Raw genomic sequence first — 13,820 nt, 5'->3', positions numbered from 1 at the left:
AAACTATGCCCATGTGCTTGGATATACTGGGGTCAGGGAAGCTCATGTGTCAGAAGCCAAGAGAACATGTGAGTGGCTAGTACCTACTATCTGCTTTGTGAAGCATTCTATCCCTGTTTGAAGACATCAACATACATAAAGAGCTAAATTTGTTGAGTACTTAGTAAGTGCCAGGTACATACTAATGTGTTTCCCTTGCATTAATGTGTATAATCTGAATAATTACAAAATAGATGCTATTATGATCCTCATCTTACCAATGAGGAAACTGAGATTTGGGGATGAAGTAATAAAATTGCCCAGGTTCACCCAAGAAAAATCCTAATGGCACTTTTTACAGAAAGAGAATAAAACAATCCTATAATCCATATGGAATTGTAAAAGGCCACAAATAGCCAAATCATTCTTGAGAAAGATAAAAGTGGAAACACCACACTTCTTAGTTTCTTTTTTTTTTTTTAAGATTTTATTTATTTATTCATTAGAGACACAGAGAGAGAGAGAGGCAGAGACACAGGCAGAGACAGAAGCAGGCTCCATGCAGGGAGCCTGATGTGGGACTCAATCCCGGGACCCCAGGACAATACGCTGGGCCGAAGGTGGGCGCTCAACCACCCAGGAATCCCTTAGTTTTTAAATATATATATATAAAGCTACAGTAATCAAAATGGTATGATACTGACAAAAAGATAGACATATTGACCAATGGAACAGAATAGAAAGTCCAGAAAAAATCCACACACATATGGTCAACTGATCTTTGGCAAGTTATCAAGAATACACAATGGGGAAAGGATAGTCTCTTCAACAAATGATGCTGGGAAAACAGATATCCACCAGCAAAATAACATTGGTCCCTTATTATACATCATACACAAAATCAACTCAAAATGGATTAAAGACTTAAATGTAAGATCTGAAATCACAAAACACACACACAAAAGAAAACATAGGGGAAAAGCTTCATGACATTGATCGTGACAATGATTTCTTAGAGGAAATAATCAACAGACTGAAAAGGCAATCCATGGAATGGGAGAAAATATTTCCAAGTCATATATCTAAAAAAGGAAGCTGAAAAGCTCAATAGTTTTAAAAAACTAAATAACTTTTTTAAAAATGCAAGCTCAGCTGTAGCTGTTTCCAAAATGCTAGATCTCCTGGAATTTTCAAAGAAATATGAAATTTGGGTTTTTGTGATCTCTCTCAATGTTTTAATGTTGGCATCCAATTTCAATATATCAAAAACACTGGGGAGGCAAACGATTTCTTTTAGCTGGATCAGATTCTTTGTGACCTCCTATAAGTACTGGAAAGTCACAAAAATAGAAGTTTGATCTAATCAGATTTACTTTTTTTTTTTTTTGAAAGTTTCCTCTAGACTCAAAGTGGAAAATAGTCCAGAGAAGAACTAGAGTGAAGGCAGAAATTGCAGGCTTGATCTTTAGGGTTAAGAAAGAGACCATGTGGTCCTCAATGAACAGAACAACAGTGAGGATGGAGGGGAGACAGAATGTAGAATCCATGGGACTTAGTGACAATTAGATGTGAGGTCAAGGCCAAGAAAGAAATATGAAGTGTCTCCCAGGTTTCTCATGTAGATAACTAAGTAGATGGTATATTCACCAGCATAACCAATATAAGCATTAACCAGTATAATGAAGGCAGGAAGAGAAACAGATTTTGAAGGAAAGACAGTAAGTTTAATGAGTTTAGGTTGGAACACTGTATCTGAATATCTGTAAAACTGGAACAGATGCAATAGATAATTGAAAAGAAAATGGTACAGTGCTGCAAAGTGAAAGCCTGAGCTAGAGACATGATTTTGAAATCATTAATGTATAGGCATTAATAGAAGCCATGGGCATACATAAACTTAACCAGAGAGAATACAGAGATGACAAGTCAAAACAACAGTGACCTGAAAACACAAAAATTAAGGGGAAGACAGGAAAAGAAAACCCAATGAAGGAAATAGGTAAAAGCCAGGAAGAAACCAAGGAAGTATGGTGTCAAAGAAATTAGTTTCAAGAAGATGGGAGTAAAAAAAAAAAAAAAGAAGATGGGAGTAAAGGCACGTGGGTGGCTCAGTCGATTTAAGTCTGACTTTGGCTCAGGTCATGATCTCAGAATCCTGAGATAGAGCCCCAAGCTGGGCTCCATGCTCATCAGGGAGTCTGCTTCTCCCTATCCCACCTCCCCCCCCCATGCTTACTCTCTCTCTCAAATAGATCTTTTTTTAAAAAATGAAGAAGGGGATCCCTGGGTGGCGCAGCGGTTTGGCGCCTGCCTTTGGCCCAGGGCGCAATCCTGGGGACCCGGGATCAAATCCCATGTCGAGCTCCCAGTGCATGGAGCCTGCTTCTCCCTCTGCCTATGTCTCTGCCTCTGTCTCTCACTGTGTGCCTATCATAAATAATAAAAAAAAGCTTAAAAAAAAAAAAAAACGAAGAAGACAGGGGACACCTGCGTGGCTCAGTGGTTGAGCGCCTCTCTTCAGCCCAGAGTGTGATCCTGGAGTCCCGGGATCAAGTCCCACATCGGGCTCCCTGCATGGAACCTGTTTCTCCCTCTGCCTGTGTCTCTGCCTCTGTGCCTATCATGAATAAATAAAATCTTAAGGAAAAAAAAAAAGAAGATGGGAGTGAATCAAATGCTACAAAGAAGGAAGACAAGTATGATAAATACTAGAAAGGGACCTCAGAAACAGGTCACATGTGACGTCAGCAAAAAAGTTTCAGAGGTATGCAATCTATCATAGATAGAAGCAATAAAAAAATTAAAAAATAACACGCTCAAACTTTTCCTTACACATATTTTTAAAATGCAGTAACTCCCTTTCTCTAAATGTTGGAATATTTGTACAGTATAGACACAAGATAAGTCCACTTCCTAAAAGTTGGTTATTTCTTCATCTACTTTAAACCTTTCCTGACATCTAGCAGATGAATGATTGATTGTACCACCAGGACCATCCCATTCTCTTTGGACAAAACTCTACTGGATAACATTTTAGTCCCTGTGGTGAAAATAGAATAATTTCTATTTAGGGTAGGGACACTTAGGAAAGGAGACATTTGTTAAAGTGACAGGCTACCTGAATAGAACACCTACCACCTGAAGCAACAGCATTCCTAAGAAAATTGTTCATCTGAATATATAATAACCCTTGGAAGTCACATGAGAAAAAAAAGTGGTGGTCAAAACTCCAACAGCAAACAGAGGTCTACTCAATCTTTATTTGACTTGAGCCCCCTATGAATAAACTCAAAAATAGCCAATTGGGATGAATAAATCCCACAAGCTTTATTTGTTCTTTTCTGTCTGGTTTAAATATATTTGTAAGTTAGTCATATTAGTAATTTTGCTCCCATAGTCACAGCGTATTTTATAATGTTCCCCTAAAAAAAGCATTTTACAAAAGTACTGCATTCATTGGTGGGGGTGAGAAGGGAGGGGGGTTATTTAATGTGTGCTTGGATCCTGCCAGTAAATCAAGAGAGAAAATACCCATTTTCACTAAAATAAACCACCTCAAACAATCTTAAAGAATAAAATATCAGTATCATTAACATTTTATAAAACATCCCAAAACAGCACTTCAGAATTATAAGACTCTTTAAGAATAACTTAACCTCTTCCCCTTACAGATGACAAAAATGCAAATTATGGTCTAATGAAATAGAAAGAGCAGTTCCTTGGTCATTATAAATCCAGTTGACAAAGACCTGTCTCAGCTAAAACTCAAGTTGACTCTGAATGCTTGGACAGAAAGCATTTATATATATAGTACATAATCCAGTGGAGGAAGGACACACCAAGTAACATCAAATGTTCTGAATCATACTAGAAATTATTTAGGGATGATCAATTATATTATTTTATGATATTTAATATAAACAATAACTGAAAATGATGGTTTAAGTGATTTCTTGGTTTACAAGCCACAAATTTTAGGAGAGGATAATCAAATATCATATATAAAACTGACACTAGTTTATGTGAGACTCTACATTAGAAATAAACTTTAGGGATCCCTGGGTGGCGCAGGGGTTTGGCGCCTGCCTTTGGCCCAGGGCGCGATCCTGGAGACCTGGGATCGAATCCCACGTCGGGCTCCTGGTGCATGGAGCCTGCTTCTCCCTCTGCCTATGTCTCTGCCCCCCTCTCTCTCTCTGTGACTATCATAAATAAATAAAAATTAAAAAAATAAAAAATAAAAAAAGAAATAAACTTTAACCAATTTACATATTCATCTAAATCTATTATCCAGAGCTAGAAAACACAATGCTGGTAAACTGTGCAATCAATAATTAAATGGTGTTACTACACTGGACAAACATGTGACTTAGAGGTTTACAACTGAGAAGTTGTTTCTCTTGGGGATTTTGGCCTAATTTAAATTATGCTTTAATCTGGAATTGAGGAGGTACTATTTAAAAACCAACCTAATTTATGTTTAAAAAAATAATAGCTAATATATCTTTTGAACTTACTATGTATCAAACATTGTTCTAACAGCTGTGTGTGTGTGTGTGTGTGAATTCACTCTTCATGACAATCCCACTAGTAACAATAGTAGACACTACTGTTATTCCCACTTTGCAGATATGAAAACTGAGGCAGAAAAATTAAATAAGTAAAACGTTTAAATTCAAACAATTAGTGTCAGTAAGAACTTAAAACCAGGCAAAGCTTCTAAAGTAAATCACTTTCTATAATGAATCTGCTCACATTTACTCAAAGAGTTTTTTCTATTACTACCCTTCTTCCTCCATTGCTAAAGAAAGAATAGCCAAAATGTTTTGTGTTGTGTTTTGTCTTTAATTTTTAAAGCCACTTGTTTTAAACATTGGTCCAACTGGCAGCTGTATTGGCTGGAAATAAAATAAGTGTAAATAAGTGCTAAAAAAATTTGTAAGTGGTTATGACCACATATAAATGCTTTCTCAAACACTCATAATAACTTAGGTTCTTAGCTGAAACAGTCCTTTGTTAGTGGCACAGCCAGGATCGTACTGACCAAAAAAATTGTAGCGTCCATTTTATCGATCTGAATTATCATGACCATTTAAATGATTTAAAATTAGCTAATAAATATCTGTTTAAGTAAAATGAATGTAATATTGCATTTGTTTAAGAAAGCAATAACTTCACTTCAATGATCTTCATACACAAACATTTCAATGATTATGGTTGAGAGTGACCAAGTCAGGCTTTAAAGGGATTTGCTAAATCTTAGTTCCCGCTACTCAAGCCACAAGTTTTTTCAAGGTCAATAGTGACTGTCATGCTGACAATCTAGTGGGCACTCTTTCATGTCTTCATTTTACTCAACTTCTCAACAGTATTCAATCTGGTTGAAATGTCCTTTTTTTAGTCTCTTCTGTAGAAATGATCTGGCTTTACTTCTACCTCACCAGCTGAGCTTTTTTTTCCTAATTCAATTCAAATCATTCTATATTTGAGCTCTAAATGCTATAATTGCTGTGAGCTTGGTCAGGAACCCTCTTCCATCACTCTCTTCTCTCCTTAAGTATTCTCATCTATTTCTAAGGCTTTAAATACTATCTATATGCTGATGTCAAAATAGATCTAACTCAATTTCTCTTTTGAACTCAAACTTGGTATTTCCAAGTGACTATTTAATTTCCCCACTGGGATGTCTCATAGGTATCTCGACTTTAAAACATCTGAGAGTGAATTACTGATTCTATAACCATTCTCCCACTAAACAAAGAAACAAGAAGTGACTTGTCCTACACTAGTCTTCCCCAACTCATTAGGTAGCTAGAAACTTGGGAGTTTATTCTTGGTTCCTCCTTGAGAAATAGTCATAGATTAAACAAATTAAGGAATCTCTCTCTGAAACAGAGAAAGCAAGTGAGGTAAAGTATTAACAGTTACTGAATTTAAGAAGAGGAACATAAGTGATCATTATACTCTTCTTTCAACTTTTCTCTATACTTGAAAACTTTGAGAAAAAAATTTAAGTTACAGAAAAAAGGGCTTTGGTAAATTATTATCTTCAATAAAATAAACCACTGGCACATAGCCCATTATTGAGTTAATAGTCTTTTCTGTTTTTTTGTTTGTTTGTTTGTTTTTGTTTTTTTAAGAGAGAGGGTAGGAGGAGAAGGAGGAAGGGGAGAGAAAGAAAGAATCTCAAGCAGACTCCACACCCAGCGTGGAACCCAACATGGGTCTTGATCCTGCAAACCCTGAGATCATGACCTAAGCCGAAATCAAGAGTCAGAGGCCCAACCAACTGAGTCACCCAGGCACCCCAATGAGCTACTGTCCTTAAAGCAGAAGCGCTGTGACAGAACACTCAGGCCTCTTCACTGCATCTAGAAAGATCAGCTTGTGAGTTTCATATATTTTTAGAAAATTACTGAGACCTTAAGAGCCATTTACTCAGTATTAGGAAAAAACAAAGAACCCCTCAAAAACAAACAAAAAACCCCCAAAACTCTGATTCTTAGCTCCCCACACTTATTGCCAAATTTTAGTTTAGCCTAGCAATATTACTCTGGAAAATAATGCAGAAAATGGCCATGAGTTTAAATTTTTTAAAAAGCTGGTGAAGGGAAATTGAGAGCTTTAAATATTTATCATAAAAGGAAGGAAAGAATCTAAAAAGAAATCTGTTACCTCAGGAAGCTAGAAAGAAAAGAACAAGGGATACCTAAAGTAGAAAAAAAAGGCAATAATGAAGATCAAAGCAGAAATCAATGAAACAGAAAACAGATAAAATAATGAAAATCAAAGAAGCCAAAGATTATTTCTTTAAAGAGATCTAAAAATTGATAAACTTTTATCCTGGCTAAGGAAAAAGGAAATATAAAATTACCAAAATCAGGAATGAAAGATGAGACATTGTCACAGACCCTACAAAAAGTAAAAGAATTATAAGAGAATATTATGAAGAATTTATGTTAACAAATTAGGCAATTCAGATGAAGTGGACAAATTGTTAGAAAGACATAAATTTTAAAATCTGACTTAAAAAGAAAGAGAAATAGGTCTATAACAAGTAAATAAATTAAATTAGTAAAAGGATGTTTCTAGAAAGAAAAGCCCAGTCCTGTTGCCTTTACTGATGAATTCCATCAAACATTTAAGGAAATAAACAACCTATACAATGACATTTACAAAACAGGTGAAAACAGTTCTCAACTCATTCTATAGGACCAATACTACAATGATGCCAAAGCCAGGCAAAGGTATGGCAAAAGGTAGACCAATATGCCTGATTAACATAGATATAAAAATCCTTAACACAGTGTGAGTAAGCTAAGTCTGGCAACACATTAAAAATATAATATGACAAAGTGTAATTTATCCCAAGAATATAAAACTGGTTTAACACCTAAAAATCAATTAAGGTCTTATATGAATATAATACAGGACAAAAACCATACAATTATCTCAGTAGACAAAGAAATAGTATTTGACAAACTCCAACACTTATTTGTAATACAGACTGAAAGCAAACAAGAAATTAAAGGGAAATTTCTCTACCTGATAAAGAATATTTATAGAACAACTGCAGCTAATATCAACCTAATGGTGATAATCTTAATGCTTTTCCCCCCTAAAAGCAAGACAAATTTGCTCTTGCAAATTCTCACTACTTCTATTTAACATTGTACTGGAGTTTTAAGTCAGTGCAAAAAGGTAAGTTAATTAATCAATGAATTCGGTACACATATTGGAAAGAAGTAAAACTGTCTTTATTCACAGATGACATGACCTTTAGTGTAGAGAATCTAAAAGACTCCACAAAGAAAATTAATTATTAAGTGAGTTTAGCCAAGTTGCAGGATACAAGACCAATATACAAAAATCAACTGTATTTCCATATATGACCAATGAGCAAACCAAAAATAAAATTAAGGAAAAAATTCATTCGCAATAGCATCAAAAAGAATAAAATTTTTAGAAATAAGTTTAACAAAATAAGTACAAGATAGATCTTATACTGAAAACTGTTAAAACATTGCTGAGAAATTAAAGAATATACAAATAAAAAGATTGGAAGACTCAATGTTGCTTAGATAGCAACTTCCTCCATATTGATCTATATTGAATCTATTTAATGAATCCCTATCAAAATCTCAGCAAACTTTTTCATAGAAATTCACAGTTGATTCTTGAAGTTATATAATATAATGATATTAATATAATATAATAATATTAATAAATTTATAAAATAATATAATAATTATAATAGTTAAAAATATAAAACTTCTAGAAGAAAATCTTTGTATCCTTTGGTTGGGCAAAGATTTGTGAGATACAATACCAAAAGCACAATCCACTAAAAAAATTAATAAGTGTAACTTTATCAGAATTTAGAACTTTCATACTTCAAAACACATCATTAAGAAAATGAAAAGGCAAGCCACACACTGGGAGAAAATATTTGCAAACCATATATCTGATGAAGGACTTGCATCCAGAATACACAAAAAACTCAATCATCAGAAGACAATCTAAATAAAAACTGGGCAAAAGATTTGAAAACACATTTCACCAAAGATATAGAAATATCTAATAAGCACATAAAAATGCTTAACATCATTAGTTATTAGGGAAATGCAAATTAAAATACAATGAGATGTTTTTACATATCCCGTAGATGACTTCAAACAAAAATATCAACTGCTGACCAGAATATGGAGAAATTGAAACCTTCATACACTGGTGGTAGGAATATAAAATGATACAATCTATTCAGAAACAGTTTCTTAAAAAGTATGTATTTACCATAAGATGCAGGAATTCTACTTCTAGGTAGTTTCCCAAGAAAAATGAAAATATGTGTCCACATATGTGGATTTTCACAGCAGCAGTCAGAATAGTATAAATTGCAATTAATCCAATGGATAAAATGTGTTACATATTCATACACTAGAATATTACTCAGTAATAAGACAAACTATTGATAATACTAGAATATAGATGGACCTCAAAAATCTTTTGGTAAAAAAAAAAAAGCTATATATAGAGAAAGCAGATCAGTGGTTGCATGGGATTGGGAGTTGGAAGGAGGCTGGCTACAAATGGGCATGAGGGAATCTCTAGGAAGTGTTATAAAACTGGATTGTGGTAATGGTTGCACAACTGCATAAATGTCCTAAAAAACACTGAATTGTATATTTACAATGAAAAATTTTATAATATGCAATTATACCTCCATAAGTCTGTTTTTAAAAAAGAAGCTGGACTGTAAGGATATAAACTTCTAAGAAAAAAAAATCTAAAATTGTCTCAAAAAAATTAATACTGGTTAACTGGAAATTGCCTACCACATAGAATTTCTGAGACTATAAAAGGCTCTTAAAATGTCAAAATCCCCTCCTACATTTTATATGAGTTTTGTTGGTGTTAGTCTTCTGGAAACACTTGAGTGTCCACATTCTATTATGTATCATATCCCTATTTTTAATGGAAGAAATAAAATCTGTCAGTCTCTTAGTTTCTTGTATATTGAGGGCCAACATTTTGGACCTGCTCTAAAGATCTTCTATACTCCTTATTAGAAAGAGAATAGGTAAGGGAAAGGTTGAGGTTATAGAAGCTTTCTTGATGGTGGGGAGCCTATGGAATAAGAAGGAGCTTCATTTAGAAGCATTAAATCCAGGGCACCAGTTCTTAATCCTGAATGAACACTGGAATAACTTGGAGAGCTTTAAAAATCCCTGTGCCTTGGCTGTACCTAGACCAAGGCGATCCAGGTAGAAGTATTTTCTAATGTTCTCCAGGTGTGTGCAACCAAAGTTGAGAACCACTAATCTGGAAGAGGTGGAGGCTCAAGAACCTTTATGTTCATGACCAACTGTCTTCTGGGAATGTGGTCTGAAACAGTTGCAGTTTCATATGGTAGCCACCAGCCTTGTGTGATTACTGAGCACTTGAAATACGGATAGTCAGAACTGAAATATGCTCTTTTTGTAAAATATGCACTGGATTTTGAAGACTTAGTAAAAAAAAAAGAATGTAAAAAATATCACTAATAATTTTAAACATGTATTGCATATTGACATAATATTTTGTTTGGATCTATTGGGTTAAATAAAATATATTACTAAAGCTAACTTCACCTCTTTTCTTTTTTGTGTGATTACTAGGAAATTTGAAGTTACATATGTGGCTACAATAATATTTTTATTGGACAGTGCTGATGATCATTCTTAAAAAGAATCATAAGATCTCAGAGATGAAATCACCTAGTTCAGTTCCTTCATTTTACAGCTAAGGAAACTGAGACCTAGAGAAAGTGGCCCTACAACACACAGCTAGAAAGTGACATAGCAGAGATTAGTCAGGTCCCCTGACTCCTGCTGTCTATGGCTATTTCCATCACACTTCCTCAAGGATTGTTAAAACAAAAGTGCTCTATCATCTCCTCCCAAAATAGAATGTTTAATTTAATCAACTGGTACTGAAATCTGTACTTTTTATAGAGCGCCTTTTTTCCCTCTAGGATGTTCTATGTAAGTCTCATGCCTACAACTTCTGACTTTGGTGCCATACATCCAATGCACTACTCTTGGTGTCATAAAATAAACCAAGAAAAATATAAAAAGATCAAATCTCACATTCTACTTTATACTAGGAAAGGTTACATGTCAAAGGGCACTTGCAGAAATACCACAAAAATAAACTTAAGGGAAAGAAATTGGTAGGGGAGGGCAGGCAGGGGGGTTGAAACACAATGAAAATAATACTTGTGTTCCTATTTTAAGTGCCTTTCTCAATGCTATATGCATAGCAGCTAGAGGCAAGCTGGAAAGCCGCCAGGTCCTGGCTGCCAGCAAAAATTTTGTCACCTCCTTTGAACATCTGAAGTATGTTTACCCAATAGATTTCATTAAATTACACTTCCATTAGGAAGCATACAATGTTGATACTCATCTCAAAGATCAAAGGGATCGCTAAGAGGCATGTCATCCTGCTCCCCAGCTGATTGCTATTTCTGGGCCAATCAAGGAAAGGAGCCAGAACAATACTTAGTTAAAAAAAAAATTGTAGCATCTCCCCAAGGACTATAGACTAAGAATCTGCAGCCCCATTATCAAAATGAGCATATCATTAATGACAATACTCATACAGTGAGTTATTTTAATACAACTCCTACACAACAAACAAGCCGGATTTGGGTCATTAGCTGAATTTGTAAAGCAGTATTTCTGAAGGCTGAAAAACTCTTTAGGAAAAATTTAAAGTTTAGAAAATGGAGAAGGTCCCATTTACAAATGCAAGAGACAGATTCCAGTTTTTATTAATTTCATTGTGGTTCTAAATAAACCAACAGGTAAGCCAGATTGGAGATGGTTAATTTAATTACTGACAGGTTGTAAGATTTTTTTTTTCTCATCTCACTAATTTTTTTGATGGGAGATTTAAAGAAACACCAGAAGTGCATTTTTTTTTTTTTGAAGATAAAACTATTCCATCTTGGAATCCAACGACCTATCTTGAAAACATTTAACTTCCAGGAGGAAGGGACACTAATTTCAAAGGATATAAAATTTGGCCATGGAAAATTAGAAAATAACAACAAGTCATTTCAACTGGAAATAGAAATATTTAATGTTGGTTTAATAGAAAGATTTAATATATATATATATATATGATACTGAGAAACATCTACAAATCCCCAGTCTTTTATTTGATGTTAGAAAAGGTAGTTCAGCAATAGCTCAATGTTCTAAGCCTGATTTCAGGTAGTGGAAACTCTTCTCTAGCAATTTTATTGTGGCAAATGTAGTAATTTGCCCAAAAATGGGATGAAAGAGGCAAGGTTCAGGCAAGTATACTTTCTACTTAAGTCTTTTTACAAGCTCTGGTGGCAAGTGACCCATCTATAGCCACAACCCGGATTTCAGCTGTCCTCTTTCAACGTGTAGTTAGCCTCTTGGTTGCCCATATTTGACACATCGTATGAACTCTAATTATCTATCTTTTGCAATTAATCATCTGACAATTACATTTCCTGTACTTATAAGCATCCAGCTGGGAACTGAGTTTTATTCTGAGAGAGAGAGAAAAAAAGGATTCAGGTTTCTAACAAATTACTTCTAATTAACCAGAACCTTTTTTAGTCATCACAATGTAAAGATGCCTACAGCTAGTGAAAGAATTTGTTTTGCATTCTTAATGATACTTTAAATTTTCATTTAAATTTCCCCAAAAGGCAGTTTGTGAAATGCACTGCACTAACTTTAGTTAAACAAACATTCTGTTTGGCAGTACACAAAGAATGGGGGAAAAGAAAGAATTTCTAAGGAAAAGGAACTTGCAGCATGACCAGAAAGGGCAACCAACAAAATTAAATAAAGCAGAGATTCAAGGTGTACGTCTTCAAAGTGGGAGATACAAGCTATTTCCCAGTAAGTCCAGGAATTGGCAGAGCTGAGTCATACAAACGTTAGAGCTGGAAGGGACTCTAGGAATCATCTATTCCAGTGGCTCTCAAAGTATGATCTTAGGTGCCAGCTTCAGCAACCACCTGGAACTCTTTAGAAATTCAAACCCCCAGATCCTTGCAGGGCCCCACCTATGCCTTCTGAATCAGAAGCACTCGGGTGGGCACAGCAATCAGCAGTCCGGGTGATTCTCACCCCTGGTCTACTTTAGGAACTCTTGATAGTCTAACCACTTTGCTGCCTAGATGAGGAAACTGCATGTGGAGATTAGAGGCCAAAGTTAATGCACAAGGATAAAATTAAAGAATGATCTTGAGGAACTTACTATCATCTTTCATTTTTATTTAAAAAAAAATCTCCGTTAGTATCTAAACTATAATACTGTGGCCTAGATAAATTCTGGGAGTACTGATCCTTGAGATCCCCAGCAGCTCTTTCCTCTCACAATATACTTAGCTCTTGAGCTCCTGGGACCGAAACACATAGACATTCCTAGAGTATTGGTTACAATGTTCCCTAAAACATAACATTCCACAAATACTAAACTAACAAGAAATGAAGACGAGAGAGAGGAGGAAGCCAGGGTCTTACGTGACTTTAAACCAAAAAACCAGACAGCTGCAAGAATAGCAGTTGGAAGACAGTGTTATAATGCAAAGAACACTGGATACAGAATCAAAGTATCCTTTGGTTTCTCACTCTTGCTCAGCCAATCACCTTGGGCAAGCTACATTGTATCTCTGGCTGGGGATGTGGCTCCTTATCTCTTAATATCTACTCTGCAGGGCTTCTGAAAAGATAAAATGCACACTGTCCTTAACACAGCTTTTGGTACCAAATGAGCACTCAATAAACGGTAGCCCCTTCTTTCTCTTCTCTTTCAATTTATAGAGGATGCAGATAGGAAGTCACATTCCCAGCTGTCTTGATTTGTGTTCTGAGAGGCTCTATCTAGCTCCATTCTTGAAATTCATGGTTCTGTCTAGACATGGACTTGTTCTCCATTAGCCCTCAACCCTGTTTCTCTCCAATTATCTCTACCAGATATCCAGAAAAGCATTGAAGGGCTCATGGGTTGGTTTTTTTTTTTTTTAATATTTCAGAAAGATTAATAGTGATCATATACTTACCATTACAAGACTACACAGCTCAATTAAAACATCAAGTTGAGTTTTTTTGGTTTTTTTTTTTTCTTCTTCTTGCCTGGAATATATGAACGTAGTTCTCTCATACTTATTTAACAAACCTTGACTTTTCTCATATATTTAAGATCTCCCTTTGTTAATTAAAAAAAAATAATAAGGAAATCAACACTCTCTTAATAAGTGTTCTTAATTTGGTTTCCCTGGTGGAGAAAAGTCTGGGAAACATTAACCTAATGGC

General features: G+C 35.1%; 1 protein-coding gene across 6 annotated transcripts in view; it reads right to left on the bottom strand.

The window, feature by feature from the left end:
• VTI1A (vesicle transport through interaction with t-SNAREs 1A) overlaps positions 1–13,820 on the bottom strand; it is a 361,282-nt gene that overhangs the window by 307,575 nt on the left and 39,887 nt on the right. The gene's annotated exons all lie outside the window — the stretch shown is intronic.

Source organism: Nyctereutes procyonoides, unplaced genomic scaffold, assembly GCF_905146905.1.
Source record: "Nyctereutes procyonoides isolate TBG_1078 unplaced genomic scaffold, NYPRO_anot_genome, whole genome shotgun sequence".
NCBI lineage: Eukaryota > Metazoa > Chordata > Mammalia > Carnivora > Canidae > Nyctereutes > Nyctereutes procyonoides.
This window is presented reverse-complemented; position numbering and strand designations above follow the sequence as displayed.